Source organism: Helianthus annuus, chromosome 11 (assembly GCF_002127325.2).
Source record: "Helianthus annuus cultivar XRQ/B chromosome 11, HanXRQr2.0-SUNRISE, whole genome shotgun sequence".
Classification (NCBI taxonomy): domain Eukaryota; kingdom Viridiplantae; phylum Streptophyta; class Magnoliopsida; order Asterales; family Asteraceae; genus Helianthus; species Helianthus annuus.
This window is the reverse complement of record NC_035443.2, coordinates 150,900,078-150,916,106: the sequence shown is the minus strand read 5'-3', so window position 1 is coordinate 150,916,106 and position 16,029 is coordinate 150,900,078.

Here is a 16,029-nt window from a genome sequence, read left to right as displayed (position 1 = left end):
TATCAATATACAACCGTTAAACATTGAATCTTTGTGTTGTGTTTATCTCTCGCTCGGTTTGTATCGTAACATGGATTCCGCACTCGTTATGGTATCCGAAACAAGATCTCGTAGTTGTCCGGAGATCCGAAAACGGACCTACAATTGGTATGAGAGCGTAAGGCTCGATTTCTTGTTGAAAACCGAGTTATCGGCGCGATTTTCGAGTGGGGTTTTCAGGTCTTTCTTGGTTAAAAATCAAAAACCCAATTGTGTTTCATGATGTTCTTATTTTTAAACTCGAATATCTGATGTTATTTGGCGTTGTTTTTCTTAAAACTTGTCTAAAATCATTGGCGATTATCAAAAGTACAAGTTGTTTTGAGTTTCGACGTCAAAATTGGTGTTCCGCAATTTTTCCATTGAACTACATTGGCCGGAATCATCGTATTACTCAGAGTTCTTGATGTTCTTCAAGTTTTTTTTCTCTGGATTTGAAATTATTGTTGTTGAATTATTGATAGATATAATACTAATTGTTTGACTATTGAGTCTTGCCACATATGGTGTTTTGAAAATAGATGTCATTGTTATTGTTGTTGAATTATTGATAGATATAATACTAATTGTTTGACTATTGAGTCTTGCAACGTATGGTGTTTTGAAAATAGATGTCATTGTAATGATGTTGTTTAAAAAATTGGTTTTTCTCTTTGACACAAACAAGATAAGCTTCTATTAAGGGAAAAGAGAAAATATCTTTTATCTTACAAAAAGTCAACAATAACTTCCTAGACATTGGTCTGTTTCAAGTGGGCTTTTGTTCGGTCCAAATCTTTCGTGAGCCAAGGTTCTTCAATTGGTCAGATTTTTTTCGTGGAGTCCATTGAGATTGGGCTCATGTGGTTCATCAGGCCCACAATCACTTGTGTTCTTCGTGGACTTCAAAGGTGTCTTTAGTGGTTTATTATTTTTTTTGTGAGTAATTGGGCTTGGGTTCCTAGTTATTTTTTGTTGTTTTGGTTTTAACAATCTTTTAAATTTTACGAAATATCTCAATCTCTCGTGGAATTCATTTGGGCCTTTAAAAGTTATTTGTTGTTCATGAGATTTGGGCCTGTTTCTATTCTTGTTTGCAATTATTCGTAAACAATAATCCAATGTCGAATACAAACCAATTCAATCCAAGTGTCTATTTTGGTAAACCACAGGTTGCTACTCCTCAACCTAAATTCGATCCAAGTGCTTGGTTTCCTTACTACTCCTCAACCCCAATTAGATCCAAGTACCTACTTCGGTATTTCAGCAACGACACCTCAACCCCAATTCGATCCAAGACCTGAAAGGATTCTGGTTCCCATGCTGAGCTGGCTTTGTACATTCTCTCTTGAAGTGACCTCTTTCACCACCATTGAAGCACTTGACTGATTGTTTGTCGAACCCGTACTTGGTATCTTTCTTGCTTTCCAAGCTGGTTCTACCAGTCCTTTCCATGAAGTCTTTAGCTCACCTGACCGCACTAGCAAAAGCCCATTTGATGTCCATCAGATCCATTTCCTCCTTATCAATCTGCTGATAATCTTCTTGTGTCAGATTGATGTTTCCAATCTGGCCTGCTATTAATCCACAATACGCGCTCACCAAAGTGTTCAGCAGCTCCATATGTTCTTTAGCTACTTCAACATTTACTTTCGAGAAGCTTGAAGTGTCGAGCCGAACTGTATTCGGATTAGATGACGGACCAACAGATGAGGTGCTTCCATAACAAGCTTGTTGTGGAACTAGTAGTGGATTTCCGAACAAATCAGTTGCTACATCAGTCCTTTGTGTTTGCTACTGGGGAACTGGTTGTAGTGGATTTCCATATAAGTATGTGGTTGAAGCTGGCTTAACGGGAACTTGTGTGAGATTTCCATACAAATATGTGCTTGGGACAAACGCCGTTTGAATTGGAGCATGCAGATGGCGCGGCAGTTGAAGTGGCAACCTCAAGAGCTTGATCAAAATCTATAGTAAAACATAACCATAGTTCCGTGTTTTGCCCAAGGAGATACGTATGGAATCTTTCTTCCCATCCAGGATATTCATTCATGTGCATTAGCCTTGGTGGATGGTTAAGGCTTCGGGTTTCGCTTTCACTTAAACGTATACTTTGAATACTTTGAGTTTGATTTGAAACAAACGCCCATTAACCTGTCGAAATTGGATTCGCTTGCGAAGATGCGGGTGCGGGAGATTCGGCTCATGATGGCGACAAACTGGTGCTTCTATACTTGTTCCCTGTATTAGATGCGGGTGCGGGAGATTCGGCCCAAGATGGCGATAAACTCGTGCTTCTATATGCACAATTAAATAAAAGTTCCTGATGTGAATCAGAATTTATGGTAAATCATCACATTTTATTGATGATTTATTAAGTTTTCTGATTTTTCATCAGATAGATGAATTTCTGCATCAGAATTTTGTTTAATTGTCCTTTCATTCTCAGTAACTTGATGATTATCAACTTGGTTTTCATTTTGTTTTGCTTTTATTTCTGAAACATTTTCATCTCTTATGTTGACCATGCCAAGTTTGCTGATCAAGAAATTATGCCTCTTTTCATCAAGAGGTTTTGTGAATATATCAGCAATTTGGTTTTCAGTTGGAACAAAATACATTTCAATGTTACCTTTCTCCACATGATCTTTTATGAAGTGATATCTGACATCTATGTGTTTGGTTCTTGAGTGATGAACTGGATTTTCTGTTATTGCAATTGCACTCTTTGAATCACACAAAATTGGTATTTTTGTCAGATTTACTCCATAGTCCTTGAGTTGAGTTTGCGTCCACAGCACTTGTGAACAACAGCTTGCTGCTGCTACATATTCTGACTCTGCTGTTGATGTGGCAACACAGTTTTGCTTCTTGCTTGCCCAACATACCAATTTTTCCCCTAAGATTTGACAAGCACCAGATGTGTTTTTTATGTCAATCTTACACCCTGCATAATCTGCATCTGTGTATGCAATTAATTCAAGGTTTGTATCCTTTAGATACCAGAGACCAAGTTCTGGTGTGCCTTTTAGATATTTGAAAACCCTTTTTACAGCCTTTAAATGAGAGTCCTTAGGGTCACATTGATATCTGGCCAGAAAACATGTAGCAAACATGATGTCTGGTCTACTTGCAGTTAAGTATAACATTGACCCTATCATCCCTCTATAGGTTTTAATATCTACACTTATTCCATCTTTATCAGAATCCAATTTGTTCCCTGTTGCCATGGGAGTTTTTGAAACTGAGCAGTTTTCAAGTGAATATTTTTGTAGAATTGTTTTGGCATACTTTGATTGACTCAAAAATATTCCATCAATTCTTTGTTTGACTTGTAACCCTAAGAAAATGGTTAATTCACCCATCATGCTCATTTCAAAATGACTGGTCATTAACTTTTGAAACTTTTTGCAAAATTTTTCATTTGTTGATCCAAATATAATGTCATCAACATATATCTGAACCAACAAGGTATGGTTTTTCTGTGTTTTGAGAAACAATGTGGTGTCTATAGTACCTTTGGTAAATCCAGAATTGAGTAAGAAGTTTGATAATGTTTCATACCAGGCTCTTGGAGCTTGCTTCAATCCATACAAGGCTTTGTTTAATCTATAGACATGATTTTGAAATTTTGGATCAACAAAGCCTTCAGGTTGTTGCACATAAACTTCTTCTCCGATTTTACCATTTAGGAAAGCTGATTTTACATCCATTTGATAAACTTTGAAATCCTTGGATGCAGCATTAGCAAGAAAAATTCTTACAGCTTCTAATCTAGCTTCAGGTGCAAAGGTTTCATCATAATCAATACCTTCTTGTTGACAGTAACCTTTGACTACTAACCTTGCTTTGTTCCTTGTGATTATGCCATTTTCATCAGATTTATTCCTGTATACCCATTTTGAGCCTATGACAGATTTGTCTTTGGGCTTGGGTACCAGATCCCACACCTTGCTCTTTTCGAATTGATCCAGCTCTTCTTGCATAGCTTGTATCCAATCTGGATCATCAGAGCTTCTCTGGCAGATTTGGGTTCTATTGTGCTTAAGAACCTAGCATGTGCACATTCATGTGCAGTTGCAGATCTTGTTCTCACACCATCAGTTGGATTGCCAATGATATCAGAATGAACATGCCCTTTGATCCATCTTAACCTGTTTTGAACAATTGTTGGTTCTGATGGATTTGAAGATTCCCCCTGTTCAGTTACCTCTGTTTCATGTAAAGCACCAGAATTTTGATTTTCTGTTGTGCTATTTACTTGTTCTTCAGGGTTAGTACATGAAATTTCTGATGATTTAAGTGTACAAGCTTTATCATGTTCTAAAAGATCTTCTGATATCATTTCAAAGAGATGCACATAATTTTCTTGTTTGTCAGAAAAGTTTATTTCTTTCATGTATTCATCAGAAACTTCAGTCTCTGATGAGTCATCGAATGAGACATATAAACTTTCTCTGATTGTCCTTGTATTAAGAATAAAAATTATATAAGCTTTTGAGGACAATGAATATCAAAGAAAAATACCTTTTTCTGCTTTTCTGTCGAATTTTTCAAGGCTTTCAAAATCATTGAAAACAAAACATCTACAACCAAATGCGTGTAAAAATTTTACACTTGGAATTCTATTTTTTATTATGTTGTAGGGTGTTTTGTTTAGCCTTTTGTTGATGAGAGTTCTGTTTTGAGTAAAACATGCATTTGCAATTGCTTCTGCCCAAAAGTGAGAGGGCATTTTGGCATATGCAAGCATTGTTTTGGCGGCTTCTACTAAGGTTCTATTTTTTCTTTCAACAACCCCATTTTGTTGAGGGGTTCTGGGAGCAGAAAAGTCATGAGAGATTCCTTTGTTTACAAGAAAGCTTTCAATTTTAGAATTTTTGAATTCTGTCCCATTGTCTGATCTGATCCTTCTTACTATTAGTTTTAACAGATTTTCAATTTTCTTTATAAAATTAATGATCAGATCAGGTGTTTCACTTTTCTTTCTCAAAAATTCAACCCATGTATATCTGGAAAAATCATCAACTATTACTAGTATATATTTCTTTCCAGAAAAACTTTCTGTACCTATGGGTCCACATAAATCCATGTGTAAAAGTTCCAAATTTTGTGTAATGGAAGATTCAGAAATTGACTTGTGAGAGCTCCTTTTTGACTTTCCCATCTCACAAGCCTCACAAATTTTATCCTTTTTAGAGGATATGAAAGGTAACCCTTTTACCAGACCTTTACTTGCTAATTTGTTTAGGTTTTTGAAATTTAAGTGAGCCAATCTTTTATGCCACAACCAACTACTTCCTTTGTTAATTTTTGAAAATAAACATAGTTTAGGATGTTCATTTTCTTCTTTAAAGTCAAAGTAATAAATTGATTGTCTTATCCTTTTTCCACTCAAATATACTTTATTATCATCCATACCTATTAGCAAGCATTTTTCTGGTAAAAATGTTACCTGAAAACCTTTGTCACAGAATTGACCACAGGTCAGCAAATTATATTTTAAGCCTTTAACATAAGCTACTCTTTCAATGGTCAAACATCCATACCTGATACATCCGTATCCCATTATCCTTTCTTTCACTCCGTTTCCAAAGTTCACCATTTTACCCAGCTTTGAGACAAAGTTGCTGAGTAAGCTCCTATCTCCAGTCATGTGCTTGGAGCTTCCTGAGTCGCAGTACCAGATCTGCTGCACATGATGGTCCTGAAATGAAATGATTAGAGGGATTTAGGTACCCAGGCATGCTTGGGTACACTTTCTGATGATATTCTGGTTCTATTAATTCTTCTAGATGACCTTTCATCAGAATTTATGTTGTATGCTGAGCCATTAACATAATTTTTGTTTTTCTTTTGGAGATGGTGTTGAACAAGCTTCAGTATTTCAACATACATACAGAAATCATCAGAAATTTCTGATTTTCCTTCTTGTTATGGAATGCAGGGATAGTTTTGAAAAGATGAGTGAACTGCTTCTGGAGTTTTTACAAACTCTTGACTGCATTCACTTCTTTTTGGTTCAAAATTTGGCTTTTCAAAGGAGTATTCAGAACATGTTGATTTGCAAGTTTCAGAATCAGATTCTGATAAGTTTTTATCGGAATTCTGTTGAGTAGCTTTTACAAAGACAGTAGGTTTGTTATTGTTTGTTCTTACATAACCCAACCCTTCTCCTTTGTTCATTGGAGTGGACTCTATGAAATTTATGAATTCTTTTGCTTCTTGAAAACCTCTTACATTAATTTCTTTATCATTGATTTTCTTTTAAAGATCTCTTCTTTCATTTTCATAGAACTCAATTTTAGCTCTTTGATCTAAACTTTGTTCTATTAGTAATTGGTTTTCAAGAATGATTTTATTCAAGGGCCTCTGCAACTCATCAGATTTTTTACCATCTGATTAATGTTTAACTTGCAAGTTTAAAAAATCTGACATGTGCTCATTTAGCTTGTGTTCAAGATCAAGATTGTCTAAACTTACCTGTTGTCCTGAAGTCTCTGGTATATCATTAGAAAGTGCCATGAGACAGAAGTTGGCCATTTCTTCTTCTTCATCAGAAGAGTCATCAGATAGCCATGTATTTGTTCCAGCAATTAAGCTGACTTGCTGTTGTTGCTTCTTAGCTTCCTCAAGCTTCTTTTCATAGTAAGCAACATCTTTCAGCTTCTTGGTCTTACACTCAGATGCATAATGACCTTTTTGCTTGCACTTGTAACACACCACCTCAGCCTTTCCCTTATCTTTAGATCTAACATCTTCTTTAGATCTATCATCCATCCTCCTTCTATCACTCCTCTTCTGGTACCTCTGGCTTCCTCCCCTCAACCTTTGCTCAAATGTTTTGGTGAGCAGTGCTATTGCATCAGCAAAGGCTGAAAAATCTGATGATGAATCAGAAGTTTCAAAGGCCTGGCTGTTTGATGGTTGTGGATCATTGGAAGTTGTTTGTCTTTGTGAGTTAGAGATAAGAGCTAAAGATCCCCCTCTTTGAATGGTTTCTTCAAATATTTCTTCCTCTCTGGGGATCAAGATGCTATATAAGTCGTGAAGACTCATGTTTCCTAGTTCTAAGGTTGAGGACAAAGTCATTGTGAGACTTCTCCATTCTCTAGGCAAAGCATCATGAAATTTAATGTTTCTTTCATCATTCGATTTAGTTATTCCAAATTTCTTTAGCTCGTTTAAAAGTTTTGTGAACCTTTTATATGTATCATTTAACTTTTCATTAGGTAAACTTTTAAACCTTTCATAGGATGAGACGTTGTTTGTTTTCTTGTTTCTTTTCATCCTTTCTCCTCCTTCACAAAGATTTTCCAACTGATCCCATATTTCGTTGGCTGATGCACAAGCATCAACTTGTGAAAATATGTCATTAGGGATGGCCATTATTAAGAGTGATTTTGCTCTTTCATCCTTGTCTTCCGGGCTCCAGTTTATTTCACTTTTTGGAGCACGAGAGGCAGGGATTCCTGGTGTTTGGTCAGTTGCTGGAATTACTGGTATTTCAGTCATTGGTATATGTGGACCCCTTTCAATGGATTGAAACAGAGCTCAGTGATGACCATTAAGGAAATTGACCATCCTGATTTTCCATTGGGGGTATTCCTCTTTGACCAGAGTCGGAGGATTGGACATAGAACCAATGTTAAAAGCATTATTCCAGGTTTGAAAGCTGGCCATATTTAGAAAAAAGAAGAAATGCAATTGATCGTTTGAAAATAATTTATTCAATCTGCTCTGATACCAATTGTTAGACCCAGTATGGCCTTAACAACTTCTTTTTACGTAATATAGCAAGTGATTTCAGTATATGTGAAAAAGATGTGCGGAAATGGAAATCAGACTTTCAAGAAACAAGACCTACAGAATTATCAAGTTTATATCACTTTGAAACAAATTAGTTTAACAAGGTGATTGTAAGATTATTATCTAATACAAATGAATCTTGATTTCTGTGGGTGAGAAGAGCAGTTGGAGTTTGAGTGTATGTATGTGAATGCTAAGCTTCAAACTCAAGTATCTTCTGCCTCTCGAGCCTTCTATTTATAGACGGCTGTGGGCATGAATAAACAATTGTTTATTCATGCAATAAGTCCTGCATAAAGTAGCAATTTGACATATTCATTGAATCCATCGTTCAAGTTGCATTTGTAATCATGAAAACCAATAATGTCATGCTTCGGTCATGGGTGGCAGGATAGAGTTGTGATTTTAGACAAGTGGGTCTGTTATCAGAATTTCTGATAAGCCACTTCATCAGAAATTCTGGTGAACAAATCATCAGAAAGTTTGATGATCAGAATTTGTCAGAAACTGATGATATTTCATCAGAAATATCATCAGATCCATCAGAAACGACCTTCTCTGATAATCCAAATCAACTATTTATCAACTTGAGATTCTTTGTAGTAGATACTTTGCTTTTCGGTTGTCCCAACTGTTTTTTTCATCTTGCTGTGTTCTTCAGGACTGTTATTTTCTTCAGAGATCCAGTTGATTGAGATTTTCTTCAATACTTACAAATAAATTTTCCTAACAGTTTCCCCCTAAGTATTGTAAGAAAATGAACTATCTCTATGTCCAAATGTAAACAACTTTTAACTAACTCTTGAAAAAGAAAGATCAAGTGACTATGTCCCACAAACATAAAGCATAAAACATACAAGTTAAAGCATAGACCATCCAACCATTTGTAAAAGAAACAGAAAAACGAATTCTAAATATTGTTCAAAAAAAATTTCTATCTCATCAATTCATTCAATTGATCTTCACTCCACCTCTGTGTTTGTCTCCTGGTTTCATCTTCTTTTTGTGATCAATTATCTTTTGAGTTGCCTTGTACATCGATTTGTACCATTCTCTTGCTTCCATCCAATCTTCAATGCAATCTTCAATTTTCTTTCTCAGCTGCTCATTGTTCTTTCCTTTCATCTTGAGTTGCTCTTTTTTTTCATTTATGCAGTTTCTTATATATTTTAAAGTTTGGTTTGAGTACCTGCAAATTTCACTGATTCTGAAAAGAGCTTTCTTATTATGAGCATCTTTGAAGACTGCACAGATTTCTGGTGTGTCAAAGATTGCACCAGTTCTTGCCAATTTTGAAGGGATTTCAGCTGGAATAGTTGTGTTGGGTGGAGGTATTAACACCTTAGTGCTATACTCGAAATTGATACACAGATCAAAGTCTGCTAATGCTGCTCTTTTGTATAATTTCGCTCCTTCATTTTTAACACTTTCAAGGGCTCTTCTGATCACTACTGAACCACCTTTCCATTCATCAATAATGTTCTTCATTTTGACTATGTCCATTGGATGAACTTCATCAGCCAAGTCTGCATCAGTAACTTTTTGAACATCTTTGTCTTTTCTGACTAGGGTGTACTTGTTTTGACTTTCACTCCCTAGTAAGCCTCCTCCAGTAGTCAAAGTATCAACTCTTTCAATTTATCCTATTGGATTGGTCAATTTGTTGTGCAATATCACCCGGCTGCCATTCTTTCTTTCTTCATAAATACCTTCACTCATTGGTGAGAGTGTCCTTGTGGGGTTGTCTTCTGGACCTTTCCAATAGTAGTGCTTCAGATGTTCTTCTGGATACATGATTGTGTGTAGATCACCTTCCAGCACTTCTGATTCTTTGATGTTGCCTTCTGAGTCTTCTCTCATTATTTTTCTTGGCCTTTTTGAAGAGGTCACTTCAGGTTCCATTCTCCGCTTTTCTTTTGTGTCCATCCTTATACTAAATTTTGTTTCTCCAGTGATGGTTGTAGTTGATGGTTGAGCTGAAGTGTATTCTTTATGTTGGAAACTTGAAGTGTCTGGCTTTGATATGCTTGGTGGAGGACCCATGGGTAACTTTTGTTTATCTGGTGGTGGGCCCATGGTCTGTTTTTCTTTTTGAACTGTTACAGGTTCTGTTTGCTTTATTTGTTCTTGTTGGATGGTTTCTGGTTGATGTTGGGGACTCTCTGATTCTTTTGCTTGGCTTTCTTGTGGAATTTGAGTCTTTAGTTTATGAAGATCAACTTTTGCTAGTGTGGCAACATTGTGTTGCAATCTTTTTACTAGTAAATGAATGTTAGTAAGAGATTGACTTTTTGTTTCTTCTTGTTCCTTTATCTTCTGAGACTCCTGATTTTCTTTACTTCTTTGTTCACTTAATTCTAGTACCAACTTTTCAAAAGCCTCAGTTAGACTGCTGCTGTTGGCTCTGAGCAGTTGTATTTCTTCGAGAAGCCTTCCTGAACTTGAACTTTCTCCAGCAGTTGCAATTTCTGTCATCTTTTTCTTGATATCACGCAGTTCTTTAAGAGCCTTTTCCATTTCTGAAGAAGTTCCTTTGTTTTCTGATGACTTTTGTATTTCTTTGAGAGCTGCGCTATTTTCTTCAGTTTGTTTCTGCACAGCTTTGACAGTCTACGATAGAGCTTTGACTTCTGATTTTTGATTTTTGATTTCTTCCTGTATCAGATCAAGTTTTTCGTTTATGACTGTTTTCTCAGCAGCTGCTTCATCTTCAAGTTCTTTATGAAGTTGTTTTGGAGACATAGATGGTTGTTCTTGGGAAATAGGAGTGTGACAACCCTCAAAATCCCATGTATTCCGTACAATTTATTAATAATAATTAATGTGCTTGACGACTATGTGGAATTACGTAACTGCTTTCTGATATCTGTGTTATATTTACATGTGCATGTTGACACACTAATGGTGTACAGAAAAGTCATTAAATAGTCTGTTATGACTTCCTGATTGTTAAAAATTAAAAACGTTGCAAAAATATATATATAGGACGCTTTACGGATTAATTAAGCACTTTAACGGAACAGTATCGAACCGAACAACCGAACACTACCCGAAACACAAAAATATTGTCAAACACATTATTTCTATTTTTCTGAGTTAGTTAGGGTCCCCGAACACCCTAACACACTATATATTATACAAAACACCATAAACTATTAACTAAACACTTGATTCCTAACTAGATCACTAACTATAAGTTGCAACCCAACTAGAACAACCCCCCCCCCCTCAACCGGTTCTAGAAAGTGGGATCTCGACTTGATTTTTCTTAATTTGTTTAATTAGTTTGCTTTGTACTAAGGGGACATGGAATCTAGTGGATAATAGAATGGTGGAGGTCTATTTATATATCCACAAGACTTTCATTCTTATCACCTACACACCATCAACACCATCATACCCTCATCCTTTCCTCTTGTTCACGGCAGCCACCTTCAGCCACCATCAACCTCCATTCCAACCATTTCTTGCATACTCAAAGGTGTAAGGTGTCCTACAAACAAGCTCGGTGCACTCGGAAGCTCAAAGACCCCTCTAGATTCCTTTTATCCACCACTTTTACGCCTTTGATCTTCCCTAGCCTCGAGCTAGTAGTAAGTGACTCTAAACCTCTTCTTGATCTTGTCTAGAGTGGTTAATAAGCGTTTTGTCGGATAAATCTTGAACACTAAAAATCAAAACTAAAAAGTCTTGCTAGAGCGATGAACTTGTTGGTTAAAGAGTAAATAATGATGAAACATGGTAATACAAGATAAATCTGAAATATATGAGTATTAGTTTGCTGTAAATAACTTATAACCTGTTGTAAATCATTATTAGAATGAATGGTAATCATATGTGTGCGTTTTAGTAGCCTTTAGACTGATAACAGCTTGCTGATGTGTATTTTCAGCCGCCTTTAACAGGCTGTAAACAGGTCATAAACTCAACAAAAAACCAATATTTTGAATCTAAAATATTTCATTATGAAATACGGTTCTAATGGCACCGGAATCGTAATTTTTGGACTTCGTTTACTATTTTTAAAGTGTTAATTTGTAACAGCAACTTAAGCTGAATTTTGACAGCAATAAATGGGTGTTATGCTTTCGGTCATAACCTGAGTTTTGTGATGAATCGGACCATGAAATTTGTACAGTAGATGACAACCGATGCATATATAATTACCCCACTAGAATTTCGTAAATCGGACACTCGATGAATTTTTAATAAATTGTTCCGTGGACTGTGGTCAGAAATTCATAAATCTGAGTTCAGTCCGGAATATGATTTTTTATGAAATATTGGTGGTGAACCGGACCCCGATATTTTTACACAATAAAATATGGAACGTTTAAGACATATTGTAAAAATTTGGGAATTTTTGGAATAACTTAACCATTTTATTAAAATGTCCGAAAACAGCCGGTTTTGAATATAAATGCTGAATTGAGATAAGTTGTGACTTGCGTGTCTAAATGTCGAGTATGCTATCCGTGAATGAGCTAACATGTTATATATGTTATGTGCATTATCGTATGTTTGATTTTGAGTGGGGAATGGATGGGAAACTTAGAGGGGCATAAACCGTTAAAACGATGCATGTTGTGTGATAGATACGTGTAGGAACTTTGTGTTCTATTTGAAAGCCACTAAATGACTAACTGGTAAATTATATTAGGACGTGATTGACCGACCTTGACTGTTAGCTATATTGAGAATCTAACCGAGCAAACCGAGGTGAGTTCACACTCTTTCTAAGGCATGGGATTCCCAGGGGTTTGGGAATGGGATTGATTAACTACTTGTACTATCATTACTATTAAACTACTTTATACTGTCCTCGGATTGAAGGGCACGTACGTAAAACCTACGTACACGATCATAAGACCATCAACTCTGTCACTTTAAGTCCCTTATTTATCGACTTAATCGCCGAGGCCTATGGCGAGCGGGTCATTAGCTAATAGCGCTATTAGGTTTAACAAACCTCACACCGTGCCAGTCGGACGGGCGTGTACTAATGGACTATGGGCATAGGGTCAATGCTGATAGACATTGACTTAGGGCACCTCTTATATTTTCGTAGCAGTCGATACGCGTGGTCTAGTAACACATGGGAAACCCCCACTAATCTTCGCAAACATGTCAGAAAGACCGCGATGCAAACTCATACGATACATGGTTTTCAAAACGAACAGATGATTTACGAAACGAATGCTATAACTAAACAACCAACTGCGAATTCACTCAACTTTGTTGTTGACTCGTTGTTACATGCCTTACAGGTCGTTAAATGCTTGGAGCTTGCATATGGAGGTGGTCGTTGTGGGATGCGAACTGATATGTCCCGTATTTAATAAATAAACTTTATGAACTTATTAAACCTACGTTTTGGACTTTAAACTTATGAACTATGGACTATGTTTTGAACTTATGTTTTATGCTTCCGCTGTTTAACTAAAATCGGTTTACTTCCTTTTGGTCACCAATCGTATTGTGTTTGGTTTTAATTACTTAATTATGTTGTTCGATATGATTGGTGGCTCGATCCTGGTCACGTCACGCCTCCAAGCGGTGGTACTCCGCATGGTGGATTTTGGGGGTGTGACAGATTGGTATCAGAAGCATTGGTTATAGTGAACTTGGTTTTAGAAAGGGAAAAGATTTTTGATAAAACCAGACTATAACCTGTACAGTGCTCAACGATCCACAACGACGCTTCGCTCCACGTTCAAGACTCGACACAATAGGTGGTATGATTTATGTTATATTGTCGGTTAGATAGCTCACACTGTGCATTAGTTAACGTGATAACTGCTACTTGAACCTTGTGTGCTTACTCTCTACTGTCGTCCCACACCTACGCACTTTCATGACACTTTCCTCACTTACGTTGCTTCGTTATGAAGATCATGAGCGGACGCGGAGGACGTATCAACCTTACTCAAGCCCAGTTGACGTCTCTGATCAACGAACGAGTTGCTGAGGCACTCGCAGCTATTCCTGCAGGAGGTATAACCTGCTACTTCGACCTATCTTAGGACGTTTAGATCTTACCTTCGCAAACCTACCCTCGTGCTTAACCTTGTCATTTATTCTCGCACCACAGGTCAACATGCTCAGCCTCCTGTGTGCACATTCAAAACCTTCATGGATTGCCGACCAAGCACCTTCAGCGGCACAGAAGGTGCTGTAGGCCTTCTTCACTGGTTCGAGAAGCTCGAGTCTGTTTTTGAAATGTGTGATTGCCCGGAAGATCGTAAGGTGAAGTATGCTACTGGAACACTCGAAGGAGCTGCGTTAACCTGGTGGAAAGCACAGGTCCAATTGCTTGGGTTGGCGGTTGCTAATGCCACCCCATGGAACGGCTTCAAAGAACTAATTAGAGAAGAATATTGCAGTCGTGATGACATCCACAAGCTAGAGGTGGAATTTTTCAATCTGAAGATGACAGGGTCTGAGATTGAGGCGTATACTAAGAGGTCAAACGAACTGGCCATCCTATGTCCTACTATGGTGGACCCTCCCTACAAACGCATTGAGTTGTACCTTAAGGGCTTGGTGCCAGAAATTCAGAGCCACGTAACCTCAGCTAACCTTGGCACTATACAGCAAATCGTCAAGTTGGCTCACCGACTCACTGATCAGGCAGTTGAGCAGAACAAACTGCCCAAACGTATTAGCGCCACTACTTCTGATGCTCCCAACGACAACAAGCGAAAATGGGATGAAAACTCCAGTAAGGGTTCTGCTTCGGTTCAGTCTCAGCAGAGAAAGACTGATTGCTACCAGAGTCCTGGTCAGCAATCCTCCGGTAATCAAGGACAGGGTGGGTATCGGGGAAACCACCCGAAGTGCAACAAATGTAATAGACACCATAGTGGTCAATGAAACAAAGGACGTTGTCAGAGGTGTCTCAAGATGGGTCACGAAGCTAAGGATTGCAGGAGCTCACGGCCTGCAAATCAGAATCGCCAGCAGCAACAGCAAGCACCGCAAAATCAACAACAGCAACGGGGCAACAGGGGATGCTTTCAGTGTGGCGCTGAAGGCCACTTTAAGAAGAACTGTCCCCAGCTTAACCAAAATCAGAACAACAACAACAACCAGGGAAACGGGAACAACAATGGAGGTAACAACGGGGGTAACAACAATGGTAATGGAGCAAGAGGTCGTGCTTTCGTGATTGGTCAGGGTGATGCAAGGAACGATCCCAACGTTGTGATGGGTAAGTTTCTTCTGGATGATTTCTTTGTTACTGTTTTATTTGATTCGGGTGCCGATACTAGCTACGTGTCCTTAAAAGTTAGCCAAATGCTTAAGCGCACTCCAACACTTTTGAACACCAAGCACACGGTAGAAATAGCAAATGGCAAAAGTTTAGAGGCTACACATATAGTTAAAGGTTTCAAGCTTGTCCTTGCCGATCAGACCTTTTCTATCAACCTCATTCCTATCGTTCTGGGTAGTTTTGACGTTGTCATTGGGATGGATTGGTTATCTCGACACCAAGCGGAGATTATTTGCAAGGAGAAAATCGTCCGCATCCCTCGCCCTGGTAAGGAACCCCTCGTGATTCGTGGCGACAAGAGTGGTGTTGTTGTAGGCATCATCTCTTTCCTTAAAGCCCAGAAGTGTTTACGAAAGGGCCACACCGCTATCCTAGCCCTCGTTACTGATGCATCCGCGGAAGAAAGGAAGATAGAAGACATTCCTATTGTACGCGACTTTCCCGAGGTATTTCCTGAGGAATTACCTGGCCTTCCGCCTCATCGACAAGTCGAGTTTCAAATCGAACTAGCCCCTAGAGCAGCACCAATAGCTCGTGCGCCTTATCGACTTGCTCCATCAGAACTCGAAGAACTGTCTACGCAACTACAAGAACTCTTGGAAAAGGGATTCATACGTCCTAGCTCTTCGCCATGGGGAGCTCCAGTGTTATTCGTGAAGAAGAAAGACGGTACCTTCAGAATGTGTATTGACTACCGCGAGCTCAACAAGGTGACCGTGAAGAACCGTTATCCTCTTCCACTCATTGATGACTTGTTCGACCAGTTGCAAGGGTCGAGCTTTTATTCTAAGATTGACCTAAGGTCAGGCTACCATCAGCTGAGAGTCCGAGAGGTGGACGTCTCCAAAACAGCATTCAGGACTCGTTACGGCCATTACGAGTTTCTAGTTATGCCATTCGGGCTGACGAATGCACCAGCGGTCTTCATG